Here is a 27,474-nt window from a genome sequence, read left to right as displayed (position 1 = left end):
TTAGATGCTAGCTACGCTCCAGTACGACCGCCCGCCCTCCCGCCAAGCCCCCGCTCAATTTCCCCCCTAAAAATAATTTCGAGCTGGATTTATTGTGCACCTCTCAAAGCCGCGCTAATGTGCACGCTGAAAAGCGAGGGGAGTGGCATAGACACACACACACACACAGCCAGCTCATAGGGGTAGTCGGTGGTGGTGCTGGTGGCTTTACTTTCTTCTTCTGCTCATTTTTATGCCAAAACACCATCCAAAGTGTCGGCCAATTTGCCAAGCTGCCGTTGACGGCATCAGGTGCGCATTATGTCAGAATGTGAATTATAATAAACAAAACGAAAGAACGAAAGAACGAAAAAGGCAACGAAAAAGTGAATAGAAATAATAACATAAAATATATTTAAAAGCATCAAATTTGAATTTGCGGTATCATGGCAAAAGCATTTACAGCAAATTGGTTCGACGAGTATTGGCGCATCAATACATACATACATATGTATACGTATATATGGATATATAATAAATAGAGTCTTGAAGTATATTGAAGTCTTAACGATGACTGCCTGGCAACTCTTGTGCAAGCTGATGTCATATCACATCATCCCATTGAAATCATTTATAAACTCCTATACTCAGATAACACTGAGAATAGCAGTACAGTTGGATAAAGCCTTGAATATATTCTAAAGAAACATATATATTATAGGAATTAGAAATTGGATAATCAGACAGTTAGATAAGACCTTAAATATATATTCTGCCTATATATCATATAGAATAGGAACTTAGCGGGATAAGACTTTAAACATAATCTGAAGCAGCATACATATATACAAATACATATATTTAGAGACACTTATACTTCAGATATCATAAGCATATACTATACTGATTGAATCATATATAAGATCTTACATCTTGAGATAGCAAGAGAATAGCAAGGCTAGGATTGGTAGGCAGTTGGATAAGATTTCAAATATATATTCTAAAGAAACGTATAGCTTACTGACTAAAACCACTTTTAAACTCTTATACTCAAGATACCTATTATATCGATTATAGGCAGACAGTTGGATAAGACATTAAATAACTATATATTTTAATAAAGTATTTATAACTTAAAATATGGAAGTTGGCTTCTTCTCTGTCACACCACAAACATAATTACAGGGTATTAACACTGCTGCAGTTATAAGCAACTACGCTTCAAGTCAACTGCCCATATATGACATACATATACACATGCACATACACAGTATATATGTGCTTGCGCTATCTTGGATATTGTGCTTTCGCACAGCGAACTGGCTGTTGAGGTCGCGTTTTAGGCTTACTCATCAACATGGCCAACGGCGAGATTGGGCCAGCAGCTGTCTCTGGCCAGTCAGCAGAATTGGCAGTCTGCTTCTTCTTTTGACCGGCTTTGCTTTAGCCAACTTTAGCGTGCTTTCATTGCGAGCGCCGCCATTTGCGTGTGACAAATTGTACTAAAAATTCAATGGCTCAGATACATACACACACACACATGCATACACCCAAGCATTATGAATATAGGTTTATATGTATGTACTACATGTTTAGGTATACGAATACATAGGTAAAATGCTTTCTTGGGGTTGCCGCATTCAGTTTTTTATTGCTGCAGAGATGTTGGTATTTTTTAAAAGTCTGTGTTAATAAATCCACAAATTTATATAAGTTTATAGATCAAAACTCTTCGGAAGTATATATAAATATTCAAAATGAAATGATGGCTTAAGAGTTTGCATACGAAGATTTTTCATGGAGTGTTGTGCACTGTTCTTCATATACTGAATATGTAATATATGTGGAGCAAGCTTCTCTCTCTCTCTCTCTCTCTCTCTCTCTCTCTCTCTCTCTCTCTCTCTGTCTCACACAATTTCTTTCTCTTTCGCCTTCACAGTATTTCTGTTTGGGTCTACATTATCTTCTTTTGCCTTTCTCTCTCTCTCTCTCTCTCTCTTTTCCATTCATTCCCCCACTCTCTGTGTTTCTTTTTCCTTTCTCCCTCTCTTTGTTTTATTTTCAATTTTGCTCTCTTTCTATTTATATTTCTATTTGCCATTTTGTCTCTCTTTACCTCCCTCTTTGGCTTTTTCTTTCTCTCTCTTAGTCGTTTTCGGGTTGTTTCTCCGTCTCTTCCCTTTCTTTCTTCTCATCTCTTTCTCTTCTCGCTAACTATCTCTCTGTCTCTTTCTCTCTCCCTGACTCTCTCTTTTTTTCATGGGATTAATCAAACACTTAAAGGGCATTTCTGCAGCTGCGTTTACTCTGTGTTTTCTCCCTTTTTGTTGGCTTTCTGGCTGTCGCTTTGCGGCTTTTGCTCTGCTCTATTCTACTCTATTCTCCTCTGCTCTGTTTAGGCTCAGGCTGAGCTTCAGCTTTGCTTTTTGTTTTGTACTCTCGCGACTTTTGCTGCGTTCTTTTTTTTTTGGGCTTTTTAGAGCGTGTGTGTGTGTGTGTGTGTGTGTGTGTGTGTGTGTGTGTGTCTGTGGGCTTTTCTCTATTTGGGTTAAAGACTTGCACCAGCAACAACTAAAGTGTGTGTATGTGTGTCTCCCTCTGTGTGAGTGTCAAAAACTGTGTTAATAGGTGAAGTTTATATGATTTTTCGCATTGTGCAGCAGTTTTAATTTTTTGTTATTTGTTTTTGCTGCGTTACTTCGTTTTCGTGTGTGTGTGTGTGCGTGTTTTTTTTTTTTTTTGTATATTATGAACTTGTGTTCAACAGAGATAGTGGCTGGCGCATTAACATTAACATATGATTGTACAAGTCAAGTATGTGATGCATGCGTATGTACATACATACATGCACATACATGCACATACAGCTCAACAGATGTACAACAGCAGAAGCAACAACAACAACAACAATAGCTACAGCAACAGCTAGAGCAACAAACGCAATCACAAGCATCATAAATCAATTGGGTAACATTTTCATTTATTTATTTATTTATTACGTTTGCAAAAGCAGCAAATCACATTGTAGGTAAATATCACAAGCCCCCAGTGCCGCCCAGACCCTTGACAAGGCCAATTGAATGCTGATATGGGCCGAGACAGGCGAAATTTTGGATACGGACTCGGATACGGATACGGATACGCTGATACGCTGATACGCTGATATCGTTACAGTTACGGACGAGGGCGCCCAGTCGCTCGGCCCCTGCAAGTCTACCAAATGCGAAGCGCGGCGACACTGGCAAACATTTTATTATACCCTGAACCCATTGAAAATGGGAAATCAGGGTATAATGGTTTTGTGAAAAGTATGTAACAGGCAGAAGGAATCATCGCAGACCCCATAAAGTATATATATTCTTGATCAGGACGACGAGCTGAGTCGATATAGCCCTGTCCGTCTGTCCGTCCGTCCGTCCGTCCGTCCGTCCGTCCGTCCGTCCGTCCGTCCGTCCGTCCGTCCGTCCGTATGAGCAAAAGGATCTCAGAAGATATAAGAGCTAGAGAGCTGAAATTTGGCAAGCATACTCGTGTATACCATAGGCAGTACAAGTTTGCTTTATTTTTTCGATAACTCATCCGATAACTTTTTTATCGAGAATAATCGAAAAATCGACAATGTTTTTTCAGCTTATTTTGAACACTTTTAGACCTGGAGACTTCAAATTTGCGTTGTATATAAAGTTAATGGATACAAAGATTTTGTAATTTACAGATTTTGGATACCACGCCCCCTTCGCCCCCAATTTGTAAAAAACGCATTTCAAGTACTAGAGACTTGTGCTTTGAAATGTACACACATTTAAGCCATATGATTACGCTCTAAAAGTTTCATTAAGATCGTATGTCTACAAAAGAAATTATTCAACAAATAAATTCTCGTTATATTGCCCACACTGCAGTGCAGCCCAAGCGCAGCCGCTGCTAGCTGCGCAGTTTGCAAAGCGCGTGCTTATACGTGCATGTGTATGTATGTGTGCATAAAAGAAGTCCAGAATGATTAGAATATCAGTTTGGAGGGTTCAGGGTATCTCCTAGTCGAGCAGTCTCGACTGGAGCCTTCTTACTTGTTATATTTCATCGTGTTATTCGGGCTTCCTTTGTTGCTGCTGTTGTTTCGTCATGTATTTGTACTACTTACAGGTGTTTATGTGAGTGTGCGTGTGTGTGTGTGGCCCTCTTTACGGCTTCGATTTCAATTTTCATGCCCAAGGCCAGCGACAGCAGCAGAAATCCCTTTTTGGCAGCGCTTTCTCATATACCCAATTCGGGTCAATTGAAAGGAAGTCCACGGGCATACACACACACACACACACACACATACGTATATATTATGTACAGTAGAAATCCCTGTTAATGGACAGCATCTTCGAGCGAACATTTTAACCCAAAGCCCGGCGTGCTTGCCATTATTTTGCTTACCTTTTAGTATAAATACATTTTTCTTTATACATTTAAGTGGAACAAGAGAATCGCCTTTCGACATCAATATTTAATGTCTTCTCTTTACTGCAGCTCAAAAGTCAATTTCAATTTATCTTCTCTGCGAAGCATGTCGAGCCTTCATTCAGACTTGACTTCGAAATTTGAATGAAATACCAGCCAAAATAATATCTACCCAGATCTGCATAGGAGTGATCGAATGAGAAGAGAGCGAGTCTGAGCGAGTTCCGAGATGATTCACCCGAGACGAGCGAGTGCGAGTCGGGCATAACCAGTTCTGGTGCTGGCTGTGAGTGGTATATTGATTGTAGCTGGCCTCTCTCAGGGCCCTCACTCCGTCTGGCAACTGGGGCAGAGTTTGGCCAAGTATTAAGCCTGCCCTGCGAGCCTAACAAAATGTATCCAACTAAATCTTCGATTTGTTCGTCAATTGTTGTTGCTGTTGCTGCTTAGACATGCAAAACCATTTGGGGCTCTTCGGCACGATTATCCTTTCCTTTCTTTTTTGCTCCTTGCTGCGAACTCAATTTCGAATGCATGTGACTGGGCTGAGTTCATCAGGTGCGCGAGACCCTTTGAGCTCGTGATGGACAGATTGACTGACTGGCTGACTGACCGACAGGAGGTTTGTTAGCCGCACCCCTTCGCGCTGATTGAGAATGCCTTTAAGGCAGCTTTGTTTCAACACCGTTAACCAGAAATTCTAGCTAGCTGCAGCCCCAGCTGGAAGTACACACACACACACACAAATACATTTGTATAAACGAATCGAGAACACACACACTTAGTGTATGGCATATGTCATGTGATATGTGACGGCAGGCTATAAATTAAAAGCCAGCCAAGGGAATGCACAGCTAGAGTGAGAGCGAGAGCGAGAGCGAGAGGGAGGAGAGCTGAGAGCTGAGAGCTGGGGCTGGTGCTGGCAGAGCGAGGAAAAAGCATTTGATATGCTGCAGGAAATCGAAATAATAGATTCAAATGCTATGGCAGCTCGAGCTCAAAGTGGGCTGGGCGAGAGAGCGAGTGGATCGTCACTGGGGACCGGAGGCGTTGGGTCAGACCATTAATCACAATCAAATCAGTGAAACAGCTAGCAGATTAGTAGAGCCACGGGCCAACGCACAGAGCATTGCGATTCCAAATGTCGATGCTGAAACAAATAACAATGTTGGTCAAATAATCGTAATAATAATAGTCATTTGAATGCCACTTAATGAATGTCGCTCCCTCTCTCCCCCTCTGCTCACCCCTCAGCAAGTGGACGCGCATTCCAATCGAATTGCAGACTGCAACCACAAAAAGGAGCCGCCCGAAAGGTCATTGCCGTTGTAAGCACTAACAAGGAAGTCGCCGAGATGCGGGCAGTCAAAGCAGAGAAAAAGATGAAACAGCTCCCGAATATATACAGAGTACTATGCATAGATATATAAATAAAAGCAGAACGAGCTGCATCCGGAAAATGAGTGAGGAAAAGCGCGTCAAAGTGAAAGCCCAGGCAGGGCAAATGATGAACTGAGGGACTGACAGCAGCTCAAACGAAGTGTCCATTGCTGTTGCTATTGTTTCTACTGCTGTTGCCGCTGCTGCTGCTGTCTTTGGAGGTGCGACAGCAGGCACACCCAAAGGAAACGCGATAAATCTGGCCAAGTTGGAGCCGCCAAGTGGAACCAGCGCACCCAAAAAGCGCGAAATTAAATAGAAAAAATAAATAAAAATAAATAAATAAATAAACTCCAGCCAACCAACCGAAGAGTCTCCAATTTGCATCTCAAAGGCATTTAAGCTGTCAATTATTATGTTCGCATTTCTATTTCTGCCTCTCACGTTCTCCAGATATTAATTACTTTAGCTCTAAATCGAATTATTCTTTATTAAAGTCGTGCCTAAAAGATTAGAGCTCGTTTTTCTTCACTTTGTTTATGGATTGCTGAAGAGGGGAATTTCATGGATATTAAACGTTCATAAAGTGTGAGAAATCGTATGAAATTTTTTAATCAAAAATAAAGAAAGAATATTGCTTGCCTCAATTACACTGAACAACAAGAATAAATTTTTATATAAACTAGAGAGACACGAATTTGAAACTGGCTCAAAAGAGCAGGCTCTTGTAAATATGCATATATTCTTCTATAGTCGGCTTCAATCGGATAAATATAAATTTATAAATGTTGCTCTTACTGTCCTATGTAATACGTATAGTAATTTAATTTTAAAATAAATCTATACAGTTAATTTGGCTTTAAATAGAATCTAAATCCGTAGAAACATTTGATAAATTGATTTGCCTAAAGTCTAACTACCTAAAAAACACATCAGCTGTTCTGGTCCACCCTAATATTGGCATACAAACATGCATGTATGTATATATGTATATTAAACAATATGGAATTGAAATATTTGTACAATAGTCATGATATGTATTGCTGCTGGCAGTGCTCAAACGGTAACCAAATGCAGTTTTTGCTGGCAGAACACAGTTGATTCCGAATAATCCATATGGAATTTCCAAAAGACAAACACACACACACAGCACTAACAGGAAAACAATAAAGACTATACAATGGTATGTACAGTCAACATAAATTTCTACACGCATGATTATTTTTGCTAAAAAATCAATCAAATTTTGGATTTGCAATTGCAATTGAAGCTTGATCAATGCTGTAGAGCGAGTGAGAATACTCTGGCTGGGAATGTTTGACTTGTAAATACCCTGACCACTTCTCATACAGTGCCCATGTTTACGCACTCACACACTCACGCACACACATACGCACAGTCAGGTGAATGCTTTGCTTTTAATTTAATTTTGTTCATCTACCTCAGGCAACAATTTTGCATGCTGAAAATTCAGATTTTGTTAAATTCTTTGCTGCAATGGAGCAGAGCTCTTCAACAATACCAATACATCCTATTATCCCTTTGCAATGGGTATACAAAGATCGTATAGATGAGATTGGTAGTTGCACAATTTTATGGGATTTTTTGCCTGAACATACACTCGTATTATATAATGTAAATATACAGATATATTGTTATATTATATGTTAGCAATAGATTACCGTTTGGGGGCAGCTGCCACGCCCATTTGTGCTTACGCTGGCATCATGTGACTACGCAATTAATTAATCATCGTGTTTCGCTTAAAAATAAAATGGGATAAAAAAGTGAAAAAGTTCAATTTGTCCTCGCTTTAATCTTATTCAATAGTAATCTACCTAGATTCGCATTCGCAGCTTGTTTAGCGAATGTCGAGCCGAATTTCAGTTACTCTACCACGCAAACTAAGCTCGATTGTCTGACTAAAAGCAGTCATAGAGAACTAATATAATCATATTTGAGGAGTATTTTGAAGATCATCATCCAAGTCACGAGAAGAGAAGTTAATAAAAAAGAATTTAAGTAACATCTCATGATCTTATACATATATATCTCTGTCTATATATGCTTGTGTGTGTGTGGGTATGTAGTGCCATTACTCATTAGTTTTTTATAAACAATGGAGTTTTTGTACAGCTGATACGGTGCTGCCTTGATTTCACAGCATTCAATGTGCAGATGACATAATAAGTAAAATAAGTAAATTAACCGGTTCGACTTCAATTTGCAAATAATTCAAGCTGAGTTTCTGGTTCGATTAATGATCGAGGCGCAGAGAATTTTCTTAATCCACTTGCAGCTTAATTAAGTATCATATATAATATATACTCATATATATATATAGCAATCAGCCAACTGAATATGAAATGGAAAGTGCGTGCTTCGAGCTTGAGCCGATTCGACTTTGGCCCATATGATCTGCGCTGCATTTGTATCGAAACTCAATTTGTAATTAATATTTATACATAATTAATTGTTGGTCTATATTTATATGTATTTAATCAATTAAAATATACTTATATAATTTCTTTGCCAGACTTTGTTTCGCTTTTAATTAATTTAAAACAATAATAATATTAATATATGTATATTTAAAATTCTTATTTAATGCACACAAATTGTAGGGCGATTTAAGCTAACACACACACACACTTGCAGGGGCCTACTCTAACCATACACTCCACATTTTTACTCAGTTATTAAAATGTGATTTTAATTTTTGCATATTTCACATTCATAGACATACATATATATAACATATATATCTAAATACATATTTACATATATTTTATTGCACTTCTCTCTGTCTCTGTGTGTGTGTTTGCTTAGTTGTATACAAATGTGTATATGTGCTTGCGTGTGTGTTTTTATTTGTGCTCAAACAGCTTATAGAAAATTTGATGCGTCCCGAGCTTTGTGCTGTGTTTTTTATTTTCTCCTTTTTTTTTGTGGACTTTGCTGTTGTTGTTGTTCTGATTTATTTTTGTTTTACTTTTTGCTTTTGTTTTTGTTTTTTGCTCTCAAATGAATGAGAAAAATGTTCAAGTATTGCCCGACTAATTTATAATAAAATTCGGAAAGCCCAAATAAACATTCGCAAAATTCGTGTACATTTTATAATTTCCAGACACGTTTCGTTTATTTGGTTTATCTTCGATGCTTGTGGCTGGGCAGCGGCCGTTGGGGGAGGCGGGGCTTAGACAGATATAGAAGTATACATATATAAACATATACGTACACATATTTAACCAAATGAATGACTGAAAACAAGCCAAAAAACTTCAAGTAAATGCTGCGGCTCTTAATTAATTACTTGTCTCATTTCGCTTGTGAATCTAAACAGGCAGAGAGCAGCTACCGCAGCTGAAAATGCAATTAAGCAAAAACAGTTTGATATATTACATTGTTTCTAATGTTATATTAATGTTATATCTGTGCCAGAGAGAGTGAGAGAGAGCGAGAGCGAGAGAGAAGCAGTTCACCTTATTCACATGTGCGACTTCAGTTTGACATACGCTCTGATTGCGATATCTCCGACTTTTAACGACTCATCAAAGCTAATCATGAAATTTAATATGTATGTTAAGCTCAGATACATAAATATTTGTATATATTTATATCACAGAGCCAAATGTAAATAAATTGAGTTTACTCCACTTAAATTTAGATGAGAAATATGAAAACTTGACTGCGATGGCATTTAAATGATACTCAGTTGTTTAATATGAATAGATGTAGTACAATAGATAGCCCATAAGCTAGTGGACTAGTAAGCTACTGTTATATAGGAGAGCACACGGCTTTTAAATTAAATTAACTTTCAAATATGTTTTTTAGCTACTTTAACAGAGTTATTTTAATCATATTTAGCATATCCGATGCATGCAATAATAAATTAGTTAGCGTTGTGTAAATGTTAATGGAATTTTAAAATAAATAATAACAAATAATAATAATAAATAAATCACTGAACGAAGCAATTCATTTTCTATGACTCGTGAATTGGTTTTATTTTCATATGGAAAAATAATTTAATTTCCAACCTCAATTGGTTAATGGATCAAATTAAATAATATGCAAAAATATGCAATTGGATAATGGGCAAATTACTGTAAAAGTAATAATAAATAATTACGATAACTCTCCTATGAAATAGGTAAACGTTATCTTACAGGTTTCTCCATCTTTTTGTTATTATTTAATATAATTAAATGTCGTCTTATATTTCTTATATTTCTGCCATGAGTTCCCACTGAAAACGAAATGTGAAGCAAGCAAAAGATTTTCGTATTTGTTTTTCCCCTTTCTTGGCTTAATTATTTGAAACTTTAAACAGTTCCAATTACACATAAATGTAGACGGATATTACTAATATTATTTTAAGGCACAAAATCTTCGCATATCAACGATAAAAGACAGAAAGAAACATAAGCACAAAAGGCGAACGACGACGACGACGACGACGACGACGACGACGGCGGCGAAAGGGTCATTCACATTGTGGTGTGCGTGATGGGGAAGTGACTTGACTGTGATTGGGATTGTGAGCGAGAGGGAGGAGCAGGGAGAGCGAGAGGGAGAGGCGGGAGTCAGCGTGTGGCTACGTCAGTGTGTGGCCAAAACAGCAAACAGTTAACTGGCAAAATGCAAAAGCAACAGGCAAGCTGGCGCGCTGTATCTTTAGCTGTATCTGCGATATCTTTTGAATACATTAGTGGCCAAAGCAGAGATACAAAGAGGGAATGAGAGAGAGAGAGAGAGAGAGGGAGAGGGCGAGCGAAAGAGTGGAGCGAATTGTGTAACGATTGCTAACTAAGCAAATGCGAGGCGTCTCTCTTAGTTGGCTCTCCGCTGGGGGCCAGGGATGAGTAAACAGTATTTGCTTTTTAGTATACGCTATTCAGTATTCAGTGCTTAGACTGATGAGTATGTGCTTGTAAGTGTATGTGTGTGCTGTGTGTGTGTGTGCTGCCCTTGCGCTTTCTTTTTGGGCAGTTTAATGAACAGGAAACGGAAATCATTTTTACTCTACACTGTCTCACACGCTCGCATGTGTGTGTGTGCGCTCAAATCAGCGTGTGTGTGTGTGTGTGTGTGTGGTGCTCCTCTATTCTCTATATATACTAGTGTACATACTATCTATATATGTATGCACGTTGCTAAGCACTCTCTTAGCAATTTATGTCTTTTGTTGTTGTCATAGAATTTTGTGATCAACGCTCAAATTGCTTCACAGGTGAGGCACTATACACTAGCGCCCTGCCACGCCCCATTTTCTTGCACATTGCATGGCAGCGAGTAATAAGCAGAAGAAGAGAACAAAAACAAAAAATGAAAATGAGAAAGAACAAGCAAAACAAAAACAATTTAATCAAATGTCAAGCTGAGAGCTACAAGTTCTGCTACGACTCCAGCGCGCTGCCTTCGCTGCCTCTGGCTGGTTACAGAATATGTTTATAGAGACGCTCGACTTTGCTTTACTGCTCCGAAGGGGGGCAAGAGCACAGATACCCTGTAAAGCTAAGCTAATCACTCTGTCACTCGGCTGCTCCAGAAGAGTTGACGCAGCTCAAGTTTGGGTTCTCGCAGTTTCGCAGCTGGCAGCTAATATACCCCACGCGTGAGCAGTTTACACTTGGACGGCATGGCAACTATTTGGTACATCATAAAAGTTCGACGTGAAGCAGTTTGTTTGGCGTTAATTTCATTTTGGGCCCCGCGAGCGCTTACTGTGAATACTAAATGTACTATTATACTATATGCCAGCAGCAGCAGCATTCACAATGGTAGTGAGGCAACAACAACAACAACAGCAAACAATAATAACAATAACAATAACTGCAAACAGTAAATTTTACGCTGCATATGGAAGGCAAACAGCAACAATAAAACAGCTCGAGGAACATTTAACTAAATACAGTGAAATTGTTGCAAACACTCGCCGGAGAGTGGCTGAGCGGGGGGCGAGCTGAAGCGGAGCGGGGAGTGGGGAGTAGACGTGCATACATTATGCTGGGGGCAATTCGATCTATATAGGATTTCATGGCTTGGGTATAACGATTATAGGGTATCTGCAAGATAAAACTATCTCAGTTCGTTTAATATCGATAAAAGTTTTACGGGCCTTAAATGTATTTAAAGAGAAAATACAGAGGAGGTAAATGTGCATATTGTAGAGTTGTTAGAGTAATGCGAGCTTGTACGACTGTACCCTGTGATTTGACTAGGCAACTGTAAAAATTCATGGTAAATATGATAGTATTAGTAGTGCTACTGAGAACTTAATGATGAACTCAATATTGGGAAAACAATTTGAAGCGAATATTAAGACTTATATACAGGGTTGTTTACTTTAGACAGATCTATCTGGCAACCCTCTACATTTTAGCACAGACGGACATAATACGCCGTACAGCCCCAGAGACGGCCATTTGAGAGATATCAAATTCAAATAGTGATCCCGAGAAATTTACTTGAGTCAAATCAAATCATTTTTATCGTCAACATCAGAATAAATTGTGTTTCTCTGTGATTGAAAGAAAGGAAAGATATGAGATTGTCGAATATGGGCCACCTTGTATATACTCGATATATATTTAGTCTCTACAAATTTAGTCGTAATACAAATAGCGTCAAACGAACTGAAATAAGAACTGAAATTTCCATCGACTTCAATTTATTTGTATTAAAATGTCAAATATTTCAGGCAATTGGCAAATGTTTGGCTGGTGTAGCTATTATTATGAACAGAGCTGTGTCTGCTGCATGCACAAAAGTCTATATATATGTAAAGTATATATATATATAAATATGAAATGCACACACTTATATAAACATACGTTTAGATTTGCAGACCTTTTTCTGACCGTTGCATTCGTGTTTTTTGCAAGCTGAGCATAGAAATTCGAACACAATGAACAAATCAACATTTAACCAGATACCTATACGAGATGTATATATTGTACGTGTATGTGGGTATATAGTTATAGTTGGCATATGCAAAAAGAGAAGAAATACAACATAGGCAAGCTAGAAAAGAAGAAAACAAAAAGGCATCGCGCAACCAAAACGCAAAAGAGCTAAATTTAAAAATTTCGCCTCCGGCTGTAAACAAGAAACAATTGTTTCGAGAGCGTTTGCCAGGGAGCTGAGCTAGGAAGCGTCGCGACGTCGCGGCATAGCGTGGCCAAGCGGGTGTGGGTGCAGGCGGCTAACAGTTAGCAAAGGGGTTGGGGAGAGGGGGAGGGCAGCGGCATTCAAACTAGTTGGCGGTTCTAGTTGTTGTTGTTGCTGTTGCTGCTGCTGCTGCTGATGTTGATGAGCTTGAGCGGCGCTTGCTTTAGCTATAATTTAGCTACCTACCTAGACACATACATACATATTTTTATATAATATATATATAAGTATATGTACATACTTATATGTGTATATATGTATAAGCGATATATACGACGTACGTTGTTTTTGATGGGGATGCTGCTGTTGGCTTCGACAACGACGACAACGACGTAGCTGAAGCCCATTAAAACTGAACGTAAACCGAAAAATTAGGTTGCCAGTTGACGCACACACACATACACACCAACACACACACACCAGCATACAGACGCACATACATTACTACTTAGTATTGCAAACTTTGACTCAGAGCAGAAGCCGTGGCGTGGAGTAGACGAAGCTGCACTCCATCAGCGGCAGCTACAACAACAACAACAACAACAACAGCAAAAACAACGGCAACAACAACAAATGTAATAATGGCGCTTTTGTGGCTCATACCTTTGCCATTTCATAGCCAAAAAAAGTAAAATAACGAGCATACGAAATTTATGAAATATTCGCAGAGAAAAACACACAGAGGTCGAAGCCATGCTGATGCTGATGCTGCCGGTGCGAATATTGCTGATGTTTTTTTTTTTTTTTTTGTTTTTTGCACTGAATGAAGCTCCAGCTCCCTGTCGCAGCTCCCACCCCCTCACACCCCACTCACTCGCACCAACACAGCCGCAAGCGGCGCTGCGACTATTCATAATGAGCCGGCCAACAGGCCCCAATACAATGCACGATAAATTGCCAGAAGTAGCTACTAATTTGCAGTTAGTCATTCAAAAAAACAACAAGGAGAAGAGCAGACGGCCCTGCACGACTGGCAGATACACTGTAAAAGAGTGGAAGCCAAGCAGCCTTTACGTTTGAGCAGATTCCTGACTGGGCATGGGAGCTGAGCTAGACAGACTCTCTATAACATTATTATTTATCATCATCATCAATATCGTTATTATTATTATTATTCTTATATTCCTTACATAAGCTGGCATAGACCTCCAAGCAAGCTCACTGTTTACAGGGTATAGTATAAATAGCAGAGACACTCAAACAGATACAAAGCAATAAACAGAGAGAACTCAGATGGCAGCGAGCGAGAGAGTGTGAGAGAGAGAGAGAGAGAGACAGAGCTTAGTTAGTCGACTGACAGGCCCGAGCCAGACGAATTGCGAATGTTTTGTGCTCCTTGCTGTGCGCTTTGACTGCATCTAATGACACTAATAAAGTTGGCCCCGCTGATGATAATCTGTCTCTGGCACTCGGCCCGCCAAGGCGGACTTACATGCCGGCTGGCAGGAGGCAGTCAGCAGGATGTGACTATAAAAGATATCTGAGCAGCTTGGAAAAAAGTCGAGTGACAAGTACTTAGCCATCGCATACCCTGCAAACAGAGCAATTAAGCAAGCTCAACTGATTACGCAACTGTGCAGAACAGAAGAAGCCACAAAGTTGCTTTAGGGCCTATTAGGCAATGCACAATCTATGTATATAGCTTTGGTATATGATATATATCGAGCACCGGGCAGGACATTTGCATAGTCTGCTAGAGCCGTTCGCACTAGAGTAGAAATCCTCTGGCAGAACACCAGTGTGACCATTGCTTGCCACAGAACAATTTCAAGGTGCACTGACTGTAACAAATATCTTTATTAAACTTTTACACACACACACACACACACACACAAACAGACACACACAGATACACACATCGAAGCCTCGTACCCGTTCGCGTTCCCATGCCCATTCGGAGCCCAGCATCCACAGCATCTTGAGAGCAAAGATTCTCTTGTCTGGCTGCTGCTGTTTTCTCGTTATTTGCATTTTATGGTTCGGCTCTGGGCAGCGCACAGTGGTACCAGTCAGCCATTAGCTATTCATTGCAAATATGTGTGGGCAATGAAGTGCCTAATGAATAATGATGTGATTGCTTCAATGCTGGTGCCAACTAATCAACTTGTAAACGAGTTTTCTCTTCTGGAGACAATCTTTGTCTTCGGTTCAGTTTATTTGCTGTGTGGCCCACTGTGCAATGCTGTTTGTCGTTTCCTTCGTTTTATTATTATTTTTTCTTCGCTTCTAATTTAAGTTTGCTGCGCTTTGTTGTTAGCCAAATATTTATGATTGACTTTTATTTGGCGACCAGCAGCTCCATGCAAGTCCAGAGGCATCCAGAGCTAAGACCGGAATATGAACTGGCATAGGGCCTGGGACTGAGAGTGGATGTGGGCGGGGAGCAGGAACTAGCAATTGGCCACTGGGCATTCTAGTTATATACATGAACTTTAGATATTTTGCATTTTTGCAAGTTCCACTAAGTAGTTCAGCTGAGTTCGCTTCAGTTCGGTTCGGTTCAATGCAGTCGAGATATGTGTGCGATGAATGCACAGAAAAGTTCGTAAATGCAAGTATGTGTATGTGTGTGCGTATGCGTGTGTGTGTGTGTGTGTTGGGAAATCGGAGGCCGTAATGCTAGCCAGATATTTGTTGTTAACTAACTTTTCAGTCAGCTCACCTTTGATTTGCCCGTTTTGGGGTAAGTTTGTGCTTTTAATTTGTGTGTAAACTGATGCAAACCAATATTGAACTTTGCAATAGCTGGCCAACAAAATGTCAGCTCATTCATTAAAAACTTGCGCAAAGGTTTCGGTTTTTCGCTTTGGACTCTTCAGGTTTCAGGCAACCCGACGCCGACAGGCCACACGTTCAGCTTAGGTTTCTTGCTTTTCTTTTGCAGCAATAGCAATAGCAATTACCTGACCATGTGAAGATTCAATTACAAATTGCCGAAATGAAAAATGAAACAAACTGCAAGCAAAACATTTGATTGCTCTTTAAGTACGGGAAACTGGTATAAACAAGCAATCAGCGTTCCGATTTGGTATCAAATTGCAGACATGGGAACTCCATAACACAGTAACTGGCTCATATCTTCATATTTGCGAAAGGGTCTGGGCACCAAAATCTAATTGGAAAATCTATCTTTGACAAGCAAATGGCATGAAAATAGAGAAAGCTCCATAGAATTTGAAGCAGACATTAGAAATACTATTAGGTTAGTTTTTATTCTAATCATTATTATGGTACTTCCCAGTATTTTTATTTACTCATTACATAAGCACTATCAATCATTATCGGTACTATTAGTATTATTATCGATTTGTAAATATTTACAATTTTTATTTACGCTCATTCATTATCATTATCATTGTCATTTATTATTATTAGTAGTAGTATCATTTTCATTTTCATAATGAATATCGTTAGACATAACAATCTTCTTCATTAGTATTTGGATTGCTAATATTTCATTATTATTAGCATTATCATTATAATTGCTGTTCATTAATACTATTAGTATCGTTTTTATTTTTATTATGAATTTCGTTAAATATCACGAGGTTCCTCATTAGTATTTTTATTAGCATTTACATTAGCATTAGCATTGCCATTAGTATATTATGATTATCATTGCCATTGTCAACCTTATTATTTTATTACCATCATCATTATCACAATCTTTATCTTTATCATTATCATGAATATTTTATTATTATTAGTATTATCATTATCATTGTCTATTATTGCAGTTTTTTATTTTTAATGTAAATATCGTTAAGCCCATTGTCATTTTCATTATCAATTTGTTACTATAATCATTGTCACCACCTTGATCATTATCATTAGAGCTATCAATATACATATTTATTATCATCATCATTATGATGATCACCTAGTCATTATGCTAATTGGCCTAATTATAATTATTTCATTTTAAATTTAAATGCTTTTCACTCAATTTCCATAGTATTAATGTATTTTCTATGCAAACTGATGCAGCTCTAACAAGAAAAAAATATAAGAAAAAGAAAATGAAATACAAAATACAAATAGTTATAATTGCAGTGCAAATCTTTAGTTTTCTCCATTTTCATTAAGTTTTTGTTGTCAATTCTGAGGCAGTTGCGAATGCTTAATTACCCCTAGGTCTCTTCCATTTTGGACTTTGCCGATTTCTAGCCGAAAGCAACAATTAAATAAAAAAAAAAAGGCTAAAAATTGGCATGCCGCCTGCATGCGACAGGCCCGAGATGATTATAATGCCCCGTCAATGCGATGTATATTGAAATGACGCCCAATGCGATATTTTGGCAGTAGAGGAGTAAGAAGAAGAGCAGCAGACAAAAAGTTCGAATTCGCCAACAACAACAGAAATCGAAGCATCGTAAGATTTCTAATTTTTATTTACCTCAACGTTGCGCACCATCATCATTGAAGCTGCGCTGTTGTTGCCTCTAATTAAGTTTTTTGTTTTTGTTTATTTTATTTTTATTTTATTTTTTTATTTATTTGTTTTTTTTTTTTTTTTTTTTTTTTTTTTAGACCGGCGCGCAAAACACGTATACGACGCGAGACCTGTTTTCGTGTAGACTTGTATTTTTTATACTCTTTTTTTTGTGGCAGGCCTCAGCTGCAGACCTAAGAGTGATCGAAGCGCGACTAGGGACTGAGACTGGGATTGAGCGCTGGGGACTTGGGACTTACCGTATAAATATTTCTGCGGTTTATTGCGCATATACATGTATATGTATGTATATACATCGTATATATCGGCTGTCAGTGTGTATATAATTTGCATTCATTGGCAAATTGTGTTTTTAAATAATTAGCAAACGAATGATTTTCAAACAGAATTTCTTTTCGTTTTGTATATATTTTATTGCTCTCAGCGATTCCTAGAAAAGTTACGTAGAGTTTTTCGCTTCAAGGTCTGAGCAGGTACAGTTGCCGTGGCTAAAGTTTAATTGCCACTGATTTCTCGGAACCCAATCAAACGAACAAAAAATGCAATTGATCGAAATAACAAATCTGTGCCGCCTTAAGTATGATTGACACCTTAATAGACGAATCACGAAGGTGCCAAAAAAAGAGAAAAAAAAAGAACAGTAGAAATAGAAATATAGCAAGAGAGGAGCTATAGAGAGGTTGCCCAGTCGAGCAAAGAGAAAGGCGCCCTTGATCACATAGCAGGATATTTGTATTCCTTAGTCATGCATCATGCATCATACATCATACGTTATACGTCATACGTCATTCTAATAGATTGTAGCTATGACAGCAATGAGTTACCAACTAGAAGATATGAATATGTATGTATGTATTGGATTATGTGCAAGTACAGACAGGCAGCTGTTGGCCAGGCTTAGTTAAATGTTAAATCACTTTACATTCGCATACGAGTGAGAGCGGGAGATAGAGAGCGAGTATTATTCTCGAAAGCTGCTCAATATGATAATGTGGATAATAGCAAAGTCTGGAAACAAGTGGAAGACGTGCTTAATAAAACATTTCTCGGCTTGAGTGCTGTGCTAAAGCGTTTGCATTGAGTAATTTCAGAATTGAATTGTATTTCAGAATTTCGAGGCGAGCGAGAGAGTCGCTGACGTGTGTAGAGACGAATACATATGTGCATATATGTATGTATATCTGAAATCTCTTTGCTTGCCAGCTTAGTTCTAATGCATTTGCATTCCCCAGCGCAGACAACCGCAAGGACACATTCTCAGCCTGCCATGCATCAGTGCTTATCGAGCACCGGCAATTGAGATGCGTTTCTCCCGTTGCTCGATACACTCGCTGCCGCTGCCGCTGCCGCTGCCGCTGCCACTGCCGCTGCTGTTGCTGTTGCTGCATGTGGCGTGTCATCATTAGGATGTTGTCAGAAAACAAGCGCACTATAAACTCAGTCTCGCAGCTTGATCTGGCATCCTCATCGGCGGCTCTAATGCATTTTTCATGCATACATTTAGCAGCGTTGCGCCAATCAGGCGACGAGCCACTTCAGTCGCATGCCTGTCTAGCTGAGTGTCTTGACGGCAGTTGGTATACCCTGTAATTCCAACAGGTTCCCATAGGGTTTGGCTACCATATGAGAGAGCTCAATATACTACAGATTTTACTACATATTAATGGCAATGCCTCTTCTCCCTCCCTCTACGCTGTGTCTCATCAGCATAGCTCAGCCTTTCCGTTATTCTTTAATAGAGCATATTGTCTATATCATTCGAGCTAAAGTCTTGCAGTCTTTGTTCTATTCAACTCCAACTTATTCAGGCTAAAAATAAATATAAATCAGTTCTCTATTATGTCATGTTTTAAGAGTTTAAAACTTAATATAAGTATTGATGGTAACATATGTGAGCATAGATTCAGCTAGTAATTCTAGGTGAATTCTAATTCAGAACTAAATATGGTCAAGGTAGACAGTTTTGTCACTTTCCCTCTCTTTGAATAATTTAAATTGATCTATATTGATCTGTAGCTCTTTCGTCATATCTACATATAATGATTTCAATGAAAACCAATAACTTGACTTTATATCAAATACTTGTAAATATAAAATTAAATTTTCTATCTATATATCTGTATTTATAACTGTACATCTTATTTGTATAGGGTATTTTTACGTGCGGCACCCGCTCACCAAGCACAAGCATTCTTCTCAATTTTACATTGGACTCAATTCTTTTTTTTTTTTTTTTTTTGTGTGCTGTTGCTGTTATTGTTTTTTTTTTTTTTTTTTCGTTTCGGCCCAAGTTTGCGAGCTGCATTAGAAGTGCGGCCCTCAGCAATTGAAATTTAATTGCTGTGCGTGCAAATTCGTTTCGTCCGAACAGTTCGTCAAAATTTGTATCATTCGATATTCCGTATTTGGCGTTTTAGCTTCCGCAGTCGATTTCGAGCACTGTCAATGGCTTGTTTAATCATCAGCCTGGGCTGTGCATGAAGTCTGTGATTAAACAAGTCGATTCTCAACACTTTGTACAGCGGAACGTGTCGAATTCGCAATTCGCACTTTGCCAACTGCGAACGCCCTATCCGCGACGTTATAGTTCCCGATTATGAAACAGCGAAAGACGAGATTCCACATAGGTTTCTTTCTTTCCAAATGTAGATTGTCGCAACGGATATTTTTTTTTTTTTTTTTTTTCATTTGTGGGTAAAAGACTTATCCAATGGAATGCACATTTTGAAAGGTATGAAATACGTGAATTTTCACAAAAGTCTTTCAAAATCGATTGGGTAGCGTGAAGTAAGATTACAAAAAACCATTTTTTACCACACCAGTCCCAAGTCGTGTCTATGAAACTTGGGAAAACCCTGATAAGCTATTTCCAAGCTTATTGGAGTATAAAGCAAGTATAGTTATTTTAATCAATCAATCATTTAGTCAGTGTATGGGCAAGTCAGTGTATAATCTGGCACTTAATTAATTGGAAAATATTTTAAATAGCTTAGTTATCAGTTATCTGGGCAATCAGTACAATATTCCCTCACTACCAATCACGAAATCAATCAATCAATAGATCTTGAATCCCAATTCAATCTCAATCGATTCTCAATCGCTCAACTGCAGTAAATCAATCAATCAGAAGGAACTCGCTATATGTTTAAATGCAGTCCCCCAGCTAATAGGCTTGCCAACCAATCAATCGCAGAGTTAACTAGGCGATAAATCAATCAGGTAATCGACAAGTCCAAGTTAAACAATCAATCAGGTAAACAACAAGTCCAAGTCAATCAATCAATCTGATTCGCCATCTACATATACAGATTAAAGCTCAAGTAGTTGATTGAGCTTCAATATTTTTGAGGAAAACAATTAAACATTGCTCAAGCCCCAATTGAGCTGGAACTAAGGAAAATATATTTGAAGTGCGATTATAGTTATGTTTGAGGCATTGGCCTCGCTTTGTGTGGCTTCTGTTGGCTTTGCGATAAGCGGATTCGGAGCAAATTTGAACAAGATAAATGCCGCTTAATTGCTGAGCTGCGAGCGCTGAGCGGACTGGCTCCTAGAGCGTAGACAAAGGGAGACTGATATATAGGAGCAGATGAAGATTGAGCTGCTGATGGACGGCGGACGGCGGACGGATGACACCACAGAGAGATACCACATCAAATTATAAACGAAAGTTCCCAAACAATTTAATCAGCGGCGCACAACACGCCGAACCCACCAGACAGCGGCCAAATGACTGCTGAGGGGATACCAGAAGGGGGCGTGGAGAGTGGAGAGTGTGGAGTGTGGAGTGTGTGTGGATTGAAGGCAACAAAAGACACAGTCTGAGATGGCAGCTACGTTGGCTGAAGCTGCCTCTTAGCGTTGCTCAAAGAAAAATCTTGTTAGATCTTTCAAAAATTCCTTGCCACCCAGCCACGGGCAATGGAACGAAACGGAACGGAACAGGGGGCGGTGTGGCAACGGGGGAGGGGGAGGGGGGAGCAAAACAAAAGAAGACGCAGAGCGAGAGAGAGGGGGAAAAAAGAAGCATATAACTGAAAAGAACAAAACAGAACAAGAGCCGAATAAAACCGTACGAAGCGACTGATGAAGATGGAGAGACGCAAACACTGTCGGAAAATCGTTTAGATGGCTAAAGTGGAAAACTGAAAAGCGCACAGACTGCATCAGCAGCTACGACGGCAACAACGAGTTGCTGATGAGCGCAAAGGGAGACGCAGTTGAGTCTGAAGTCGTTGCCAGAGACCGAGCCAGAGCCCGAGCCAGAGCCCGAGCCAGAGCCAGAGCCAGAGCCACAGAAACAGTCGCAGCCACAGCCTCAGCCACAGCTCGGGAGCCACTGTGATTGGCATTGGGGAAACTTGTTACCAAGACGCAAAAACAAAAGAGACGCAAGAGTAGAGGAGATGAGAAAATACAAAAATAAAAAACACACACACAAAAGAGCAAAGTAAGCACACACACACACACATACACATACAAGAATGCTCAATTTGTACGACTTTCCAATGCTGTACGCGCACTGGGTAAATACAGTTGGAATGGATTTGAACCCAGTTCCCTACATGGCCATAAACCCCAGACCGAAGGTGCACAATTCTTTAGGGCAATGGCTGAGAGTGGAGAAGGTATTTCAGCTAATTTCCTTGCGACTGAAATTTCCAAGTAAATATTGAAAGGCCAGTGGAAAAGTTCTGCTCCCCAAATCCGAGACCACAAATATTGCTATATATGTATAATAATACCGATATTAATATTTGAGTGACTGAATATAACCGAGAGAACTTTAAGCATGAACTATAACTTGCTTATTGTTGCATTGACAAGAGAGAGAGAGAGAGAGAGAGAGAGAGAGTGAGAGGAAGAGGCTGGATCTAAGCATTATAAAAACGGTGGAAATTCGTCGCTGCTCATCAAGCAAATCAATAACAATAAAATGGAAACTTTCAAGTGGAATTAAAAAGTTGCAATTTTTGCTTAGTTCTTCTTCCACTTGTTGTTGTTGTTGTTGTAGTAATTGACGCAGTGCGCGGCATCTTCTGTGTGGCAGCTGTGGGCGGGCATTCGGCTGGAGCTGCTTTTCAACCGCTCGACCGGTAAAGTGAACGGCAAATGGTTGGGTGTGGGGGCTGAGTCGATGGCTGGGGGCGTTGGCGGGGGCGGGGCGTTAGTTTTGGAGGATGACTGCCAGGAACTGTGCAAATTGGGCAAAGTGCTCTGGCAGCAGACACATGCGCTCGCATGTAAATCCTTAGCAATATTTTTGTCGTTTAACGGCAATTGGGCAACTTAAAAGGATTTGCCGTTAGATTGGCGCCGAGGGTGGCGGGACTGCCGGGGCTTACAGCATCTGTGCAGGGTAGGGCAGGTGAGAGCAGAGTCCTTTGTGCGCGTTGCGTATTCAATTTTAGCAACGGAAATTGCAAAAACGCAGAGACGACAAAATGGGTTTTTTGATTTTCGCTTACCTGTCTGAATCGGAGCGCAGCAGATGCGACGGCAGCTTCTCGCCTCTTGTAATCCGTGTCCTAGTTGCGCCGGCGCAAACGAGCGAGGGAGCGAAGGAGCGAGCGAGGGAGAGGGAGCGGCAGAGCGAGTGTCCTGTAGCTGTTGCATTCAAATTGACGGCCTGCCGCAACGAGTCGCGAGCCAGGACAGGTCAGTGCTGTAGTTCGGGTCAATGTTGGAATAGGATTAGAAGCGCAGGCAGCGGCAGCAGCAGCGCCTGCGGCAGAGGCAGAGACAGAGCCAGCGACTGCGGCAACAGGTAGGCAAACGGCGCAAGCATGCCATGCCAAATACACACACACACACATGCATGCGCGCATGTACATGAACAATTAAAATTAGCCAAAACCAAAAACCAAAAAAAAAAAAAAACTTGTGAGAAATCTCTCACACACACACACTTATGCACTCACACAGAAAACTTGACGAAAGACAACGCACAATTGCTGAAAGAACGAACGTTTGGTACGGTAAAAAGAAAATTAAAATAAAAATGAAAACAGCGCGAAACGAAAATTGAAACTTGCGCGCGCGATTCGCTCTGAGTAAGTGGCGAAGATGGAGAGAGAGAGAGAGAGCGTGAGCGTGAGCGACCGTGTGCTGTTGTTGTTGTTGTTGCTACTCAATAGAGTGCGACTGCGACGGCGCGCCTTTGAAAAGCAACTGATGCGGCAGCGACGCGGCGTCGCGTCTTGCCAACTCTGATTGTGCGCGGCGGCATCAGCATCGGCATCGGCAGCGCAGTCGACGTCCCAGTCGCAGTCGGCGCAAGCGACACGTAAGTAAGTATGTTGCCTGACGTTGAAGTCTTTTGTTTTTTTTTTTTTTAGTGTTTCTTTGCCTTTTTATTTTCCTCTGCTTTGTTGTTGTTGCTGTTGCTTCGAGAACAGTGTTGTAAAACACGGGCAGCACAGGTGTGGCTCTGCCGGCAACAAACTTATGCTAAATTTAAACAAAATATGCATGCACACACATTTCTCTCTCTCTTTGTGTGTGTGTGTGTGAAGCTTGTTTCAAAATTTCTTCAGATATAGTATGTAGATAGCCATGTCTGTCCGTCTGTATGTGTGTATTTTGTGTGCTTTCGATACAGAACCTGTTTCGATTGCTGCGCAAAAAAAAGAAAAGAAAAACAACAACAACAACAACAAATCCGCCGCGTTTCGTTGTTCTGTCTTTTTGTTGTTCTGATTGTTATTGCTTTTCGTTGCTTTGCTTTCTACCAACATCTTCTTGCATCTTGTACACTTCGTTTATCATAATTCCTTTCTTATGCTATTTGTTATTTATAAATTTGTGTAATACACACACACACACACACACACACACACACACACACACACACATTCAATTTGTAGGCGCATAAATTTCGTCTGTGATTCTTATGATCAACTTTTGACGTTGCTTTTGTAAGCCACATTCTTTTCTTGTTGTTGTTGTTGTTGTTGTTTGAAATCGGGTCGACAGCGTCGCAGTCGCTGCTTAGTTATTCTATACACCGCTCAAAGGCGTGCATGTGTGCGTGTGTGTGTGTGTGTGTGCTTGTATGTGGACAAACAGGTATCATACATAAATATGTATGTATGTAAATAGACAGAGATAGAGTGAGAGCACGCTCAGGCAGCGGCAGTCCGAGTGAGAGAGTGAGTGAGAGACAGTGTGTGAGCGAGAGCGAGAGAGTCGTCGTCATCATAATACTCATCTATGTATACGGCTACCAACCTGTCGTCTCTTTGCCTCTTTTCACCTTTCTTTTGGTCTGCCTGCGCCGTTGCCTGTGTCTTGAGGCCTTTGCTTTGCGCGCTCGTTCGTTTCATTTCATAGCATAGCTCACACACACGCACACAGGCAGAAAACAGCATTATCATTATCATTATCGTGATGACTATTATCGCAATTAGCTAGTTGATCGCTCGTATGTACGTATGTAGATATGTACTAGCTGCTGCCCCACACTTCTAGCATTTGCATTGCTCCTCACACACACTCTCTCTCTCTCACTCACTCATTCTCTGTCTCTTTTTTTCTATCTATCTGTGACTTGGCTGAGATGACGACGCAGTTAACCGGCTAAAGGCTAACTTCGAGCCACATCAATTAATCACACGCGGAATATACTCGATCCCAACTGCTGCCCAGCCCCACCTACAGACACGCACATGTGTGTGTGTGTGTGTGTGTGTGCATGGCGAAGCTTCCTTTTGGTTCTTTTCTTTCGACTGCGTTTGCTACTCTATCTATGGGGGGCGGGGGCTGCCTGGGGCAGCGTGTAGGTGGCTTGGGCTGCGCTTTAGATCAGTTGCAAGAAAAGCCAAAGACAGATTAGAGTCAACGTCTTTTCCTTATATTGTATTTGCCACGCTTAACGATCAACGGCAACGGAGTCGTCGTCGTCGTCGTCGTCGTTGTCGACGACGTCAAATTAGAAAATTAGTTGCACAGTCTACGAAACTTGTTTATTGGCTTTCTAACCGCGTCGAGTTGAGTGGAGAGACGACATCTGCATATGTACACACACACACGCACACACACACAGGCACACACATGCAGACATACATAAAAATATGATAAACTGACAGCTGAAAGAGTTGGCACTGGCAAGTTCTGGAGCCCGGAGACTACAAGCTCTACCTGATTTTCAACTTGTGAAACAACAGTTAACAAAAAGAGAAAAAGAAGAAGAAGAAGCAAATCTGTAAACTTTATAAAAATGGATAACAATTTTAAAGAAATTTGACGAGCTTTGCTGCTGCTGCTGTTGCTGCTGCTGTTGCTGCTGCTGTTGCTGCTGCGGTCGTGTTGCACATACATAAATTGTGGAAAAGCTCTCGCATTTGTGGAATAATTCTTTGTGAAATTGTCATGGATGCTGCCAAGATGATTTACGGCCCGCTGGCCTACGGTCTCATTTATCATAAGCCAAGAGGCATTCTAAGCCGCATTCTCTAGCGGCGATTGGGCTTGCGATTTGTTTCTCTCCCCCCCTTTTTCTTTCTCTCTCTCTCTCTCTCTCTCTGTCTCTATCTCTGCATCTAACTCCATCTGTGTGTTTGTTTGTCAGCTTTCACCTTGGCTGCAAATGGCTGCAGATTTGCAAATCATTCGCTTCCGCCTGTTTGGCTGCCTGTTTATCCTGGCCAGAACTGTGAAGAGCTCGTTCCACAGCCGCGTTTTGTTTACGTTTTTGGTGACGCTCTGGTCAAATGCAAAACCACTTTTGTCTTTCTCTCTCTTCTCGCCCGTTCTTTCATTCGTTTTGGTTTTCTTTTATTGGTCTGAACGGCCTGAACGGGCTAGCAGTTAACGCTCTAGGTCTGGGTCTGGGTCTGGGCCTCTACAAGCGCTTAAAAAATCGAAAAAAAAAAAACAAAAAAAAAAAAAAATAAATAAAGACTGGTTTTCCACGTTGGCCCCGTGGCTAAAAAGGAAGTTGCTCGTAAAGTGGCGAAAGCCGCCAGCAACAGCAGCAACAACAACAACTACAACAACAGCAACAACAATGTTTGCTAGCAAATTCTGCGACGCTTTCTTTCTATGCTTAATTTCGCCTCGAACTCAAATTTGGTTTTCGGTTTTTGGGTTTTGGTTTTTCGGTTTTTTTGGGTTTTTCGGTTTAGTTTTTGGTTTTGTTGGGCTTTTGGCTTGGCCTTTCGATTGCCCTTAGCTGCCGCTGCTGTCTCTTGGTTTGCTTCAGTTCAGTTTTATACATATAGATCGAGTTAATTGTAATTCTGTTTATATACAGATAGATAATTTGTATTTTTTCGAAAACTTCACTGCGGAGCACTTGAAAATTACGTTGAAAATATAGCAAAACTATTTTCACAGAAAAAAAAAATTTGATTCTTCAATGAATTACTTGAACAGGAGCAGCACACTCACAACTAAAAAAAAAAAAAAAAAAAAAATTATTGTAGAATTGTAGAAACAACAAAACAATTTCAATATTATATTAATTGCCGGCTTTTTGTAGCATTGCAAATTTTGGGAATTGACATTTACTTTGAATTGGGTGTTTGTTTTTCTTTCTCTTCGAATTTCGTGTTTTGTATTCTTTGCTGTTTCGCAATTTGTGTTCGAGTTTTGAGTTAGTCTCCCAACACTGGAGACGGCGACGATTGGGCACACGTTGCTGGCTTTGATTTGCCGCGCTGCTTGACCGTTCACGACAACGCTCCGAGAGCGACTGATGCGCTGGCCACAGCGCCAGCCAAGTGGAACCTCCCGACACGGCGGCTCAGAGCCAGCGACGGCCTCGCAACACGTTGCCGACGCCAACAACAACAAGCGGCAGCAAACCCACGGTTGCGCTCGCCGCCAGAGGCGTCCGCCAAGGGGGATCGTGCCAAACCGCGTGCTATAATGTAAGAATGGAAAAAATAAAAATATTTTCCATAAGAGGAAATAGAAGTAATACATTTTTTACGATATCTATAATAATACTTGGTACGTGAGGCTATAATTTAACGATTATAGTCAAAAGATATACATGATTACAATATTAATATAATTTAATAAGCAAATTAAAATAA

The 27,474-nt window shown here is 40.2% G+C and overlaps 1 protein-coding gene across 8 annotated transcripts in view; it reads right to left on the bottom strand.

The window, feature by feature from the left end:
* Nucleotides 1-27,147, bottom strand: part of mgl (low-density lipoprotein receptor-related protein megalin) — a 169,120-nt gene extending 141,973 nt beyond the window's left edge. For 2 of the 8 annotated variants that reach the window (XM_089474025.1, XM_089474031.1), the window contains exon 1: nt 26,945-27,147. The gene's annotated coding sequence lies outside the window, so the exon portion shown is untranslated. Of the gene's footprint in view, nt 1-17,377; nt 23,311-23,355; nt 26,669-26,740; nt 26,827-26,938 lie in introns of those variants that run through there. The other 6 variants (XM_089474028.1, XM_089474030.1, XM_089474029.1 and 3 more) reach the window with 5 other exon arrangements.
* Nucleotides 27,148-27,474: the final 327 nt, after the last annotated feature.

The sequence above is a fragment of the Drosophila arizonae genome, chromosome X (assembly GCF_054131065.1).
Source record: "Drosophila arizonae isolate 15081-1271.41 chromosome X, UAZ_ARI_1.0, whole genome shotgun sequence".
Taxonomy (NCBI): Eukaryota; Metazoa; Arthropoda; class Insecta; order Diptera; family Drosophilidae; genus Drosophila; species Drosophila arizonae.
This window is presented reverse-complemented; position numbering and strand designations above follow the sequence as displayed.